At 38.8% G+C, this 15,001-nt stretch overlaps 1 protein-coding gene across 1 annotated transcript in view; it reads left to right on the top strand.

Moving 5' to 3' along the window:
* Positions 1 to 15,001, top strand: part of pcp4l1 (Purkinje cell protein 4 like 1) — a 30,316-nt gene that overhangs the window by 1,052 nt on the left and 14,263 nt on the right. The window lies entirely within an intron of this gene.

Here is a 15,001-nt window from a genome sequence, read left to right as displayed (position 1 = left end):
CAGAGACTTCACGTAAGACTTAAACGTTCATAAGACATTTCTGCAAGAAACCTCTTTAAGGGTGAATTCACACCAGCCTTGTTTAGTCCGCTTTAATCGAACACGAAATCAAACTCTCATGTACACCAAGAAAGCGAACCTACAAAACTAGGTCTCGATTCTGTTGAAGTGAATTTTTGATCCAATGCATATGTGAATGCCAAGCAGACCAGAGAGCACTCCAAAAGCAGGGCATTCTGGGTACATACTACCAAATCAAACATGCGAGTCCAGCGGTGGCGGACGAAATGGCTCATGGTCTTTAGACAAAGACAAAACAGAAATTCTACAATCACTCAAATCTGACGTCGCTCCATTTTTGTTTGCATTTTGTGAAGTATAAAGTTGGAGTCAGTGTCTTTTTCGTTGGGGGGGCAACAAGTTTTTCAAAGAGTTTGGATTGATGGTTACATTTTCAGCTGATTCGATTCACTTCCATACTTCACTGTGTTGGTGCTGCCATTATGGTAACTGAGTGTACCACACCATCAGCTGTGGTACAGCTGACAGTGTGCATGCGTTACATGGATCTAAACATGTGGAACTGAAGAGAATTTTGTGGAACATCTTGGAAGTATGTACATTGCTTTGAATGTGCTCCCATTCTGTATACAGCACATGGAACGAAGGTTGGTAGAGTCACTGTTCAAGTGTGTCCGGACCGGGTACATTACTTTTGCTCTAATGTCACCATCTTCTCTTAGCTTATTTTCTCACATTTGAGGATCAACTCAATGTCTGGGAATACAATTTAAATTCTGTATGCGTGCCCCCATGTGGTCAGATAATTGTTAGCAAGTAGAAGCCGTTTTCAGTTTCTGTTTCAAGCATTCAGCATACAAAAAGGGAGTGAAGCGCCCGGATTGGATAGCATGACATTAATTCATGTTATATGAAGAGGTGTATGTTTTACTATTACAAAAAGGAATTTGCTGCATTGAAGTTGCAGATAAAAATCTAGAAAATGGTTAACACCAGTTACTATGACATTTCTGGATGAATAAAACAGGAAGTGGTTTTGTTTTGAAAAACTATTTGTATTCTAGTAATTACTAAGCGAGCGTCAGTTAATCCCTTGTGCTCAAAATGACCCATTAGCATACAGTAGATCCATCAGCCTTTCAAAACTTTTCTATGTATTTTGAGTTGAAGAATTTGCAAGATCCTCATGAAACAAAATTAAGGGTAAGAGAACTGCACTTAGTGAATGAAATACAATGTTAAATTTCTGAATAGCCATAACAAGGAAGTGCTTTTATTTCCAAAATATGCAAGAGTCTTTGCAATGATGCAAGCTTTACAGCATCAGCCAAAGTAGTCCAGAATAAACTAGACAGTATTATACTCAGAAAACTCTAGATGAAACTTTAGCACATTAGCAGCTAACAGTTAGCTAGTCACGCCGTTGTGACAGTGCATTTTAGGAGTTCGTATCTTGTCTATTTTCTACACAGTCTCCACAGACTATTTAAGTGTAGGAAACTTCTTCATTGCTTTTGCAAGTGAGTTTTGTCAACTGGCCTCAGTGGACGTGTTTACCGGACTGATCCGGTCAGCACAACAAGGAAACATAAAAAAAAAAGCTACTTCCTTTCTTACTTCAAAACAAGAGTCTTACAAATACTTAGAACGGAGTGTCAGGCTTAATGCACTTATCTTTGCATCCAGACCGCTTACTTCACACACTTTAATATCACAAGATCAATACAACTTTAGTATGTACTGTATGTCAAAACCTGTCAAAGCCAATCATCTGGCATGTTAATGTCAGCTGCTCAGTTTGATTCCTGCTCAAACTGGTGTATGTCTCGATCTTGTGAAATCGAGACATACACCAGTATTTTTTTGTTCTTCAGTGTTCTGTGTAAAAATGGATTTTGTGAAATTCTCCAATGGAAATCTAAACTTGGGTATCCAAGCTTTGATTCTTAGTGCCTCTGTACATTTGTTAGTGAAAGAAATTCACAAGATCGTATCTTTTTTCTTTCTTTAAGAAATGCTGCATAATAACAACCTCTAATTTCTTGCCTCACCACAGTGTAAATCAGTCCCAAACTCTCTACGCTGTTATTATGCATCTCTTTATCCTTGCATAATAAAGTGCTTAGTGAGGCTTGAATCACTGCAGGCATCAAAAGTATGTCTACTTTCTGTTATGCAATATGGGCCTATGCAGCTGGTAAACTTTATATTGCTCTAATGAGTTTTCTGTTGAGATTCCTCACAACGCTTTCCAGTTGGGAGAAGAAGTAAGTACGGTGAAAAACGAACACAGTTTGAGGATGATGTGCAGTCGGCTGCTCAGGCTCTCGTCTCGGTCAGAGCCTCATTTGCACGAGGATGTAATCCCCCGGCTTTAACCGCCACTCCAACTTGGAAGCAGAAAAGGATGAATTGCGGGATGTAAATAAGTTGCGAGGCTCTTTCACATCAGCCTCTCTAGAGAAGGTAAAACCCGACACTTATTTAACTAATGCGAAAAGGCGGACTACGCTTTCCGCTGTCGGGAGCCTGGAGATGATAATCAGGCTGATTAAAGAGATAGTCGTGTTATGTAACTTACTAACTCGCACGGTGTGGCGTGTCATATCAGGAGGTGCGGAGATGAATTGATCAAGATAAAAATAGCAGCCCCCGTGGAGTGATTATTTCCTTCCGTCACAGAAGTAGAGCGAGCGCTCCTGTGGGAACGCTCGCTCCGTGTGCAAACTGTAGCTCTTACTGTATAGTCTTGCCATTCTCCTTTGATATGTAGCAGATGGTGCCAAAAGTGCACATGGTTGAATGTCTGGAATGTAAACACAATGATGGATGGAGCATTTGCTAGCGACCTCCGTGCTTCATTCCAAAGAAAATCTTGCTTTAAATTTTGCTTCCTGCATGTGTGCTGAGCAGGTTTAGGTAGGCATGTTGCTAATGCCTTTACTTTGTCAGTGATACCTTTAAAAAAATAGAAGTACATCAGCTTATCAAAGTCTTTAATTTCTTCAGATGTAATTTAAAGTGTTTAAGTTACAGGTTAAATATTCCAAGAAGTATAAGTAAGAACCCAATGTTTCATTTTTTTTGTGCATGTCAGAAAATGACAGTCAACATTCAAAGACACTTTATATACCAACAAATTTGACACTACTCCAGCATTTAGGGTAAGAGTAATTAAATTTAATTTAATGCTGCACTACGCTGACACTCAGTCTGCATTCATGAAGACTTATTCACCGCATCAGCACCCCGACCAATTTTCTGATTAAATCAGCTAATATTTATTTGACAACTTGGGGTGCTTTTTGAAAAGTCAATACCATTATTGTGCATTTTAAAATGAAAATAATTTAAATTTAAGTTGATTTTTTTAGTACTTCTATGTCACACACAAGCAGGTTTGTGCTAGTGCAATTGATTTATATGGAAATAATTTTTATTTGTATAAAAATCTACTTATTTTTCTATGGATCAGTTTGTCCAGGATTTTTTTAATTTGCTAGATTTTTTGTAAATATTTATTGTAAAAATCAACACAAACATTAATTTTCAGGTTATTTTAAAGTTAATAATCTGAAAATTATTTCAGATTATTGCACAACAGAGGACTGCTTCCTCTGTTGTGCAATGTGGGTCTACACAGCAGGTAAACTTTAAATTGCTTTTAAAATAATTTAGAAATCTCAGAATTATTATTACTGTGAGTAAATTACACAACTAGTCAAGCAAGACTAGAAACTAAGTTTTGGAGCTCAACTCAACTTGGGACTTTCATACTTCTTAAGAACTTACGATGTGGGTGCACTGCAAAAACAAAATCTTAAAGTATTTTTTATCCAGTTTCTAGTGAAAATATCACAGCACATTTGAAATAAGACAAGCCTAACTTACAAGTAAATTTTCAGCAAGATAAGGGAGCTTGTTTTAAGTCAATCATTCTTTAATATTGATGAAAAAGTACCAGTACCACTGGCAGATTTTTTACTTAGAACATGGGAAAATGTCTTATTACTTTTGTCGTAAGTGTGCTAAAAACAACGACTTTGTCCTACCTTTGATTTCCACTAACTGAGATGAAACGACTGATTGACGGCAACCTGTAAATATATAAAGGGCGCACATCTGTTAGTGTTAGCTTTCTGTTGGCCCTTATCCATCTGATGTTCTTCCAAATAAAACCTTTTGCCTTCATAAATAAGAAAAAAAAGTAACCTAGTTATCTCCCAATCGTCTTAGTGCTCTAACAGCTTGTACGTTCTGGTACCCAGATTTGCACTAACAACACTTGGACAAATACAAGCCAAACCCAAAACCTGGTGCATTAGACTGCTGCAGTTGTTTTATAAAACCCCGGATAAGCCACTAAGTAGTAGAGTGCCTCCTTTATTGCCTCAAAGCTTTAAAACCTCACCTTTTGACATTTACTCACTGAGTTAAAAACACCAAAATGTTTAGTGCACAATGTCTGACAAAAACAGCAAAATCCGTCAGATATTTTATTCTTCTACAGTTTGAAAAACACCTAACAGCAGCTAGAAGGACATCTCCTCGTAGGTTAGCTAAACATGTTTTCTATCTTGTAATTTGTGTAAAGAACAGCAGTGCACCTATCTGTGAGCCACACTCAGTTTCATTTAGGAAGTAATGGGAATGTACCTTTAAGCTGAATTGACAGATTTGCCTCCTCCAGCTGAAATCTAGTCATCCAATGCCTCATTTCCTCCTCTTTCTTGTCATGAACGACTATTCATCTGTCTTTGCTTTCACCCCCACCCCCAACTCTTTAAAAATCTTGACTGTATTCTCCTTAGCAACAGCAAGAGGACTCAAAGCTGGGGTATTAATGCTAGCTTGCGCATCCGTCGGCTAGCGGATGCTCGAAGAAGTTGAAAAGAGACGGTGGATGGGAAAGGGAAGGAGAGTCGGGGTGGGGGTATTTTGTAGGAATATGAAGAGAATATGCAGGGATGGAAATGAGTTTAGGGATGTTATGTAATTCATGTTTGGCAGTAGTTCCACTTTTGACAGCTGTTCCCTGGATTTTCTTTTTATCCCCTTTTGCTCTCAAAAGCAGGGCTGCATTAGAACGGGGAGGGAAAAGAAATGTAGGACTTTTTGTTTAATACTTTTTTAAAATAATGTCTGTAATCTATTAGCAGCTTCAAGTACAGCGGGGAGCACACGCATGCTGTAAAGGGAAAAGGTAGGAGTGAGTGTCGTTATGCTTCGGAAGCGTCATTTAGCAGACTCCCCATCCTTCACCAAACCCCCCCTCATGCCCCGTTTCCCGGCAAGCCGGCAGGGGGTAATTATCAGGCTCTGATGTGGCTTACAAGCCAATCTGAAGCTAGTGAATTGAATCTATGAAAACGACACTTCTTGTTTCTCCTTTTTTCCCCTCAATCAGTCTCTCTCCATCTCCATCTGTCAGGTTTTGGGTTCACCCCCCATCACCCCTCTGCTTTCCGATGTATTTTCCTTCCCACCCCCGTTTTCCCTCCAACAGAGGTTGTGCAGCATTTTGAAAATCACTGCCCCCCCTCCCCATACTCCTTCATGGAGGTATAATCCTTTTATTTCTGTCTATAAATACATTTCTGCTGAGCTTTTAGATGCTTTTTGCTGCCTCTTTTTCATCCCCCCCCACCACACATCCCCTCCTCCTCCGACAGCCATTGCAGCAATAAGCCTTGTGTGTGTTTGGCTTAAGATATGTACTGTGCGAACGCAAAGAAAACACCACTGAAAGCAGAGCAGAGACGAGCTCTGGGGGAGATAAAGGAAACAAACAGGGACCGCTGCTTTTTAGCCGTCATTTGTTCGCGCATCTTATCCAATCTGCTGCCAGTATCTCACTAACAGCTGAAAATTGAGTGGTACGTTTTGCAGGGGGGTGTACGATTTGCAGTTCATTTGTAAAATACTTCTAAAAGGTCAAAACGGCCGAAGAATTTTGACTCATTAAAGTCAAACTTACTTATCAAACTACCATAGATGAGCAGTTACAATGATTTGTTCTTGTGAAATATGACTTGCATAAATATTCTGCTCACTAGATACAAATTCTCACTGTTTTATGTACAAAACTGCAATTCAGATTCAAAGATTCTAAAAACTAAATGAGTATCATTTGTAATCACAAAAAGTTATTAAATTTGGTGTCGCTGAAAGATTATTTGCTCAGTCTAGAGGTCTTTTTTACTCCAACGGGAAATACGACCAATCACAAACCAAATCATCAAACCAATAAGAAAACATTTTAATACAGAATGTCATCTTAATGAAAAGGATGTGCTTACAGCTTATTTTCAAAAGATGTTTTCTTGTAGATTAAAATTTATTAACTAGATTGCATCATTCCAGGAAAAAAACAAGTTTCTAAGCCTCAAAATCCTCTAAAATATATTACATTACTTCTTAATTAGTTCTTATATAGGATTGTAGTAGTTTAGCAAACAAGGATCAAAATGAGAGTATTTTTTGAGTTACTATGCATCTTTTAGAGAACTGGTTGAGTAACAGAATTCAAATTTGACTGGATCAAGGTAAAGGCACCTTACTTTACCGTCAATGTTAATTATTAATCTGTTCACATGGGAACTTTTTACTTCTACTTTCTCGATAAAGTTATTTAACTGGTCAACCAGTCAAGGAAAGATCTAACCAACTAAAAAACAGATCAACAAACAAACCTGTAAACCAGCTAGCTAACAAATAAGAAGTTTATTAACTAAGGAATCAACCAACCAACACATGTGGCAGCAACCTATTAAATAAACAACCAACTGGCCAATTAGTCAATTAGTCAGCTAACAACCAACCAGTAAACCTACCAACAAACCCTCCAACTATCTAACCAATCAACTCATTAACTAAGGGGCCAACCAACCAGTTTATGAACAACCAACCAACCAGTCCATAAACTACTCAACAAACTAATCAGTTAACTATCCAGTTTACCAGCCTGCAAACCGACCAACAACATAAACTCCAATATAAGCAAAATTACCTAGATTGAACAATCCGTCTGAAGTCTTAGAACTGATCATGTATCACTTTACATCAAAATATTAACCCGGAATAAGTTTAAAAAATAGAAATTAAAACATTGGGGTTATGAATAGATGGGTGTTATGGAGGGGTAAATATAGAAAATACCTACTTTTACTTACCTCAACACTTGAAAACGTCTCTTTACCAATTTATCTCAATATGCTGCAGGAACGAGAACATAGAATTCCCTTCCACATAAGACTGAAAACAAACTCCAATAGAGACATGTCTAGATGACTTAAATAAACTTGAAAGATGAACAAGATGTCACAAAAAGTAGAACCAGAAAGGTCATGTTCATATTTGTGGAAAAACAGCTTATACTTGGTGACATTTTACAAACTGCCGTTAGACCTGTCAGGTTGAGCACAAAGAACACTAACATTTACTTAAAGTGTCTTACTTCAGGAGATTCCTGTGTATTTATGTGTATTTTTGTTATTCTTGGCTCTAACTACTACTCACGTGAGACTGAAACTGTTCATTTAGACCCTTAAATAAACAAAACCGCAATTTAAAGAAAGCAAAAGTATTTTCGTATTGCGCCAACCTCCAATTACAATCAGCCTCCATGAGCCCCAGCTATTCCTGAGTCCCTCTCACACCACGCAGACCCCCCGTCCGCTCACTTATATAAAGCCATTAACTGGCATTGTGCTATTTTTAGTGGGCAGGTACAGTGTGTTTCAGCATGAGATGAGATTGTTATGGCGAGCTGAGCCGCAGATTTTAACAGGCTCTGCTCTTGAAACTCAAAGTGGTCACGCAGTCGGAGGTAACATGTGGTGAGATGATTAAATTCATCAGGGTGAAAGTAGTTTTTTTTTTTTTTTGCCCTACATCACATATAGTTTTAAAAAAAAAAATCATATCCTTTTTGATGTATTACTCTGTTGCCAGATGGGCTGCTTTTGAACACTTTTGGCTAAAAAAACCCTGCTTTTCCTAACATTTTGTGGCTTTTTAGAAAGTGTTTAGAGGAAAATTGTTGCTAAATTGTTATTGTGCAGGAGAAAAGCACAAATCGTCTAATAAGATGCCATGTCATTGCACTTGTCTTATTGGTTAATTAACTTTTTAAATTTCTGGAATCTGTCGAACGTGACACCATCAATTATTAGTCTTTAGTTAATCCAGTATCACTATGTAGTAATATTGCAGAAAATATAAATCCCAGGCCAACATCATGGTATAAACAGGACATATAGTTCCAGTTGCAAGCTTTCAGATTTGCTACAGTGTTGGTAGTGAAACAGGTCATGTTACTGACCAAAATCAGCAAAGATTAAGAAAATTGTTCTTAAAAAGGCAAGTGGATCAAATACTAATCCTTGAGATACACCATTTTATATCAATTTCTAATTGGCCTATTAGTTAAAACATCAATCAAATAAACAGTCAAGCAAAAACAAAGATAAGAGATCCATCACTTTTGCTTCCTGAATCCAGTTTGCAATATCTGAATATGGTGATACCAGTTTTAGCTGATTCTGTTTTGCATTTAAAAACTGTTTTTTTTTTGGAGTTGAGCAGGTTTTACATTGTGTTTGGGCTGGAAACTGTCAGCCAAACATGGCAACCCTGTTTTAAACAGTAAGAGAAAGATTTCCATACACTGTAAATGTACATCCTGTACAGGTTGTAAACACACAGTGTACAACCTGACTAAAATTTCTACACTGTAGAAACTTTAGTTTCGTATCCAACAAAAGCCTTCATGACACAATGCATAAGGCATGTAACCTTTTAAAGCCGTGTTCCGCCACAGGCTACCAGCATCAAACCAAATTACATCTCAGAGTTCACCTGTAATTCGAATTATATTCAACTCTGAATTTCATTTGGAGATGCAGAGCATCAGTTAGAATTACCAAGAGTGTGCCCTGAAAGCAGTGGACAGAAGTCCAGAGGGAGGGCGGGAGAAGGAGCAGTCTAATCCGTTTAATGTACAGTAAGCGCAGGTATGAGCAGATGTTCAGTTTACACACTCCACATCACCACACATCTGGTCGCGCGGTCAAACTCGGGCTGCTAGCAGAGGAGATGTGGGGATGGGGGGAGGATTAGTACAGTGATGGAGAGTGCAGCAGAGATGGGATGGAAAACAGCAACTGGGTGGGTGGAAAATTGAAGAGTAGAGTGCAGGAGAGGACAAGGAGAAGAGATAATAATGGAGAAGAGCGTGAATGTAGCCCAGGCTACAAACCGGAGGGGATCTGAACGCTAAGGTGGACGAGAAAAGACCAGCAAACAGCATGTTATGTAAGAGAACAGGGGAAAGAGGCAGAGCTCAGAGATGCATAATTACATGGAGAAAGCCCCAGATTCCATGTTTTCTTGGCATAAATATGACGGGAAAAAAAAAGTTGCTCCTCTCTAAATAAATATGTCGTCCCTCTGGAGCCAGTGGTAATGAATCTGGCATGTCAGCTTATTTTGACATGTAATTATTGCATCCCTCCTGGGCTAGTTAACACCTTTAATAGTGTTCATTTATCTTTAAAGCCGACATTCCGACAACCTTCTAATTTCATCGGTATGTAGAGACAGAGCTACAGTTTTCTGCCTCACCCGTAGAGAACGCTAAACTTCCTGACGTTACGCTCAAGTAGATTAGGTAATCAATTGGCCGGGTTCTGCAGACCCTGAAGATATCATCGTTCCATCTATATTTAATATGCTTTTCCATACGAGGCCATGGTAACTCACCAGAACCTACACAGCTTTGTGGAGTGCGTCTGACTCACAGCGTTTACCCACAGAGCTATTACAACGCTGAGTCTACATGGAGTCTTCATTTAAAACCTGAATATTCCAGCTTAGATTGGTGAAGTATTCAAATTACCTATGCACAAATATGCTACGTTTTCACTTCATTTTGGAAGACTTTTTTTGTTTAGGGATTGAGAACAACGATTACTAAAACGGGAACAAAATCCTAAAATGCATTAATTAGCTGAGAGTTAGTGTAGCAGCTACAACTGATTCTTTGCTGAACACTGCGATAGTATTCCTTATTATCAGAGGGCCATCAAACTCTGATGGCATACTAAGATGAGAGGTAAAAATACCAAAACTGTAAATAGAAGTACCTTTAAATAGATGTACATATGCTATGGACTTGCTAAAAGAGGCGTATATGTCCAAATTTCAGTGACTGCATCCCTCAAAGTCCATATTTACAGTCTGATTCAGTCACAGCAATGCAACGTAGGTCACAATTTGAAAATACATTCTACTTTTACCCAAATTTGTTGGATTTGTCTGGTGTATCCTTCAGTCCATTTTTGTTCTAGTAACAATGGCGGACGAAGCAGGAGCTAGAGGACTACAGCTTTAAAAAAAAGTATTTTAAAACTGAAAGCTTTGATTGCTTGTCATTTCTATAGACATGGTCTAAAGTCTGTTTCATAAACTTTTATATAAAAAAGGAATATATCTGAAGACTGGACCATCTAATTTCACTCACTTCCAGCAGGTCAACGTAGGGTCCCTTTGTAGGATCCAGCCTCTAAATTTGAGTGTGTTTCAACTCTGGGACCCAGAAAGTTTACCTGAATATTTCATTTACCATATTTTTGTGTGTGAGCTTTTGTATGAAACATAATAAAAACAGTTAAAAGATTTTGGAGTTAATTCCAAGTGTTTCATTCGTAAAATGAACAATCTGCTAATGTGCTGCACAAAAAAAAAAAGAAAAAGTGCTTAAACAATGTGCTAACCAAGCACCCGAAGCAAACGAACACCCAGACGATCCATGCTACTCCAAGAGTGACCCAGATCCTACGACAAACGCATCTAGTCTTCAAGCTTTGGGTTAGGGCATCCAAACATAAGAGAGAAACTGTGGGCGGACTTCAGATTGTAATCATCTCTGACAATTGTATCCGTCTCTCTTGGACCTTATATAAGTAATTTAATATTTATTGTGTTTATTCCATGAAGGCATGGCTTGGAGATCAGTGGAGGGATGGCGAGAGGCCAGCTAGGGGCGGAATAAAGAAACGTGACAGAAGAGTTAGGAAAACAGCTTGGAGAGGTGTATTCCCCAAAGGAAAACCTTGCTGTAAATGAAGTGCGTCGTGCTGTGTGAGAGCCGGTAGAGGAAGGAGAGAAGCGTGTGTGTGTGTCTTTTTTTTTTTTTTTACTTCTGTTTTGTGTGGGGCACGAGCGTCTACATGTGTGCGTCCATCTGGAGCGTTCGCGCCAGACGACTCATCTCCGAGTAGACGGCGTAGGTTCCAATTTTTCCTCCCCAGAGCTGGCGCGCGACTTCCTTTAACCACCCTCCTCGCCACAATGTGCGTCTCTTTCCATCATGCGTCTCTCTCCCTCCATATGTGTCTTTCTCCCTCTCTATCACCTTCAGCAGCTCCCCAGGGCAGCCTGTTAAATGCTGCAATCTGTCTTTGTCCACCGTCTCACCCCCTCCCTCCCCGTTTCCTATCCCTTCCTTTCCGTCTCCGAGCCTTTCTCTGAGGCTCCGCTCATGAATCATAGCAGCAACTACTACATGGAAAGAAGGGAAATCCCTGCAAGCGGTAGGAAGGGGTTGCTGATAAGGACGTATTTCAAGGGGGGTGTTAAAGCCCGACCAGTCATAGAGGGGGGCAGAAGGGACAAGAGAAGAAGAATAATAGCTGGAATAAAGGGCTGGACAGATGACACGAGAGTTATTATCTAAGGACGTGAAGGGCAGAGGTTAATATTTAATTAGCGATTTCAGCCACCTCATAGACGTCGTGTGTGACATCACTGCCGAAGTGCGAGAATTTTTTTTTTTCTTAAGAGAAAGTGGTTCAAAACTTAAGCAGCTGTGCTTGCAGTAATTTGTGTTGATACAGATAGTTTTCTTACAGGAAGTTGCTCTGCACAGTAACATTACTCTTCTGTCGATCACTGCTAGCTTCACTGGAGCAAAAGGGGGTTAAGTGCCTTTTCAAGCTAATGGTTGTAGTGTAGAGGAAAAACATTTCAGGATTTCCCAATGGGTTGTGGACATGACTTGACTTTTTTTTTATACTTACCAGACAGTTTTGTCAAGCAGTATCAATATTCACCATTTTTTTCGGTGGGGGTTCTCTTTGCCGTCTCACTTTTTAATTTACTCTAATCTGACTCATTACGGCTGTTACAGCATGCTGTCAAATGGAAACCCCAACTGTGGGTTATAATAAGCAGCTTATCTGAACAGTCTTTGGCCAAGACAATGGACGGCCCTGTGGGGGAAGATAATGGACAAACAAAAAGAGGATTTAAAGATCAGTGTTATTATGACATCTGTGTAATTCAAATGTGAATATTCCCGTTGTAACCTTTCAGAACTACCACAGTGTTGCGTTAGTGAAACAGGCCATGTTACTGACCACAACCAGAGGAAGATTGAGGAAACTGTTCTGAAAAAGGCCGGCGGGCCAATTATTAATCCTTGAGGTACACCACTTTATATCAATTTCTCTCTATTAATAAGAAATCAAACTAACAATCAGGCAATAAAATGAAGAGATCCAACAATTTGAGTTTTGTCCCCTATTTTAAATCTTTAGATATGCAAATTTTTGAAATGTTGTTACCAGTTTTGGACAATTCTGTTTTCCATTTCCAATCCTATTTTGCAAATCTTTCTGAATATTTTTGTATTCGACTCTCTGCCCCGAGTTATAAACTTTTATTTTCTGTACATAGCCAAGATTATGTCAAGTAGTGTATGAGTGAAGAGTCACATTTAAAAAATAAATTTTTGAGGAAAACCTTTTTCCCAACAAAGTCTACTGATATTTTCTCTTGCATTTCCGTTACACGGTGTTGTACAAAGTATTTGCCCTCTTACAGTTTCTTGTATGCGTTTTTGTCATAATAAAATGTTCCATCAAATTTTGATATCAAACATAACTTGAGTAAATGCAGTTATTCCTGAAAAAAGTCAAAGGATCAAATTCAATGATCCCTAATCCTCGGGGAAAAAATGTATTCATTGATTATTTCATAAAGCTTTATACTGTTCGGTTGACTTTTTCTTTTCCACACATTGTCACGGGTTTCATTGGGAATGTTTGACATGCCTCTGATTACAAAGAGAGAAACGAGAGAATGAAAACCAAAGGGAAAAAATGTTTAGGTAAACATGATCTATAGTAAATAGAGATAGTTTATCATAAACGTGTGCTGCGCTCCACTTGTGTTTCACTCAGAGAAAAACTGTTTGGTTTTTTTGTATGTGTGTGTGTGTGTGTGCGTGTGTGTGCGTGTGTGGGTGTGTGTGTGTGTGTGTGTGTGTGTGTGTGTGTGTGTGTGTGAAGAAGCTGTAGAAATGGATGTCAGGGTGCAGCAGAGCTGCTGCCACATGCGGCATGAAAGCCCCTGCATCAGCTTTCCCTGCAGACACAATCAATCTACTGTTGAAGCCGCAGGCAGATGGACCATCCTGAATTATCATGAACAAACCTGTGTCCAGATGTGAGCAAGAAAAGCTTCAAGTGATGAGCTGTGATAATGCACTCCACCAATAGAACAGCTGGCTCCGAGCTCCTTCATGCACAGAATAACAATAAGATTGGAGATTAAAATAAGTAACATTTTAGTATTTTACATTACTAGTTTGGCATATCTAAAGGGAACATGCCTGTTTCTGAAAGTTTTACTTTCAAATAAATTTTCTAAAAAGAACAGAAAAAAATGAAGGCTTGCTATTAAGAGAAATAAAGGACAATGGACAAACTTCTAAGTTTCATTTATTCATTCATTCATAATTTTAACTTATATTTGTCAGGTCCATTGAGACACCAGGTTTAATTTACAAGAGTGACCTGTTCAAATATTATCCAAATAAAAAAGCTATTTGCTGCAAGCTAATATTTCATTTCATATAATATAAGTGAATCAATGGTTTTACCGGATCATTTTATAATGTTAAAACAGGTGCAACTGTAGATGTTTTGTTTTTTTGTTGTTGTTTTTTTTCAGATTAATAGACAGACTATTCATGGTCCTATTAAAAGTGTGATTTTACAAAAGGTGATAGTGGCCTGTGAAAAAAAGCAAATTTCTTCTGAGGATTTTGATGTGTCCTTAAGTTGTTCTTGGCACAGCGCCCCCACAGGTCGGTTCAATTGGGGACCGATTGGGACTATAATATGTGAAAACATCTTTAAGTTCTGCAGCAGGACAATGATTTAAAGCACATCAGAAAGTTCAGCCTCTGAATGGCAAACCCACCCACCCCCTAACTACAACAGCAACACCACAAAAAGAGCTATTACCTCTAATACTGTCCATATTTAACTGTTCAGATTTGCTTTAAAAAGACTAAATGTAGAAACCCAGTTGATGTTTGTTTACCCATTGGTGAACTTTGATTGATTAGTTTCTAGTGTTAACCAGCAAACAGGAGCCCTGAAGGAAACTTCGGGTCAGGTGTAGAACCAGACCTCTCACTTTTCCCGTCTCTCTTCCACTCACCTGACATTTAATGCCACTGCCCTCCAATGAGATGCGCCTGTTTACCCCTGTAAGTTCACCGGTCATTACCAGGTTACGGTGTTTGACGGTCACCAGATACACATATCGAGTACAGCGAAAGAAAACCAAGCCCCTGGAACATAATGAAGAAGAGAATTCAAACCGAGGATGATGAAGGAAATTAATTTCCTAACATGCATCACTTTACGCTTCGTTCCGAGTCACAGAATCGGGTTTTAATCGAATTAATGTCTTGCCAGGGTATGCCGGAAGACATTAAACAAAACAAAAAAATACAAAAAATTCCCTAAAATAATTGACTCAAAAGGTTCAAACCATTTAGTCATCTTCTGTGGTCATTTCATTGGTTGCTTTTTTTTCTGGTTCAAGGTTTGTGTCTTCTCTTTTAAACCTTTACCTTTGATTTCTGTGCTCATCTTTGAGCCTACCAAACGCTTTGGAGAGTGGG

Source organism: Poecilia reticulata, linkage group LG11, assembly GCF_000633615.1.
Source record: "Poecilia reticulata strain Guanapo linkage group LG11, Guppy_female_1.0+MT, whole genome shotgun sequence".
In the NCBI taxonomy this organism is placed as follows: domain Eukaryota; kingdom Metazoa; phylum Chordata; class Actinopteri; order Cyprinodontiformes; family Poeciliidae; genus Poecilia; species Poecilia reticulata.
This window is presented reverse-complemented; position numbering and strand designations above follow the sequence as displayed.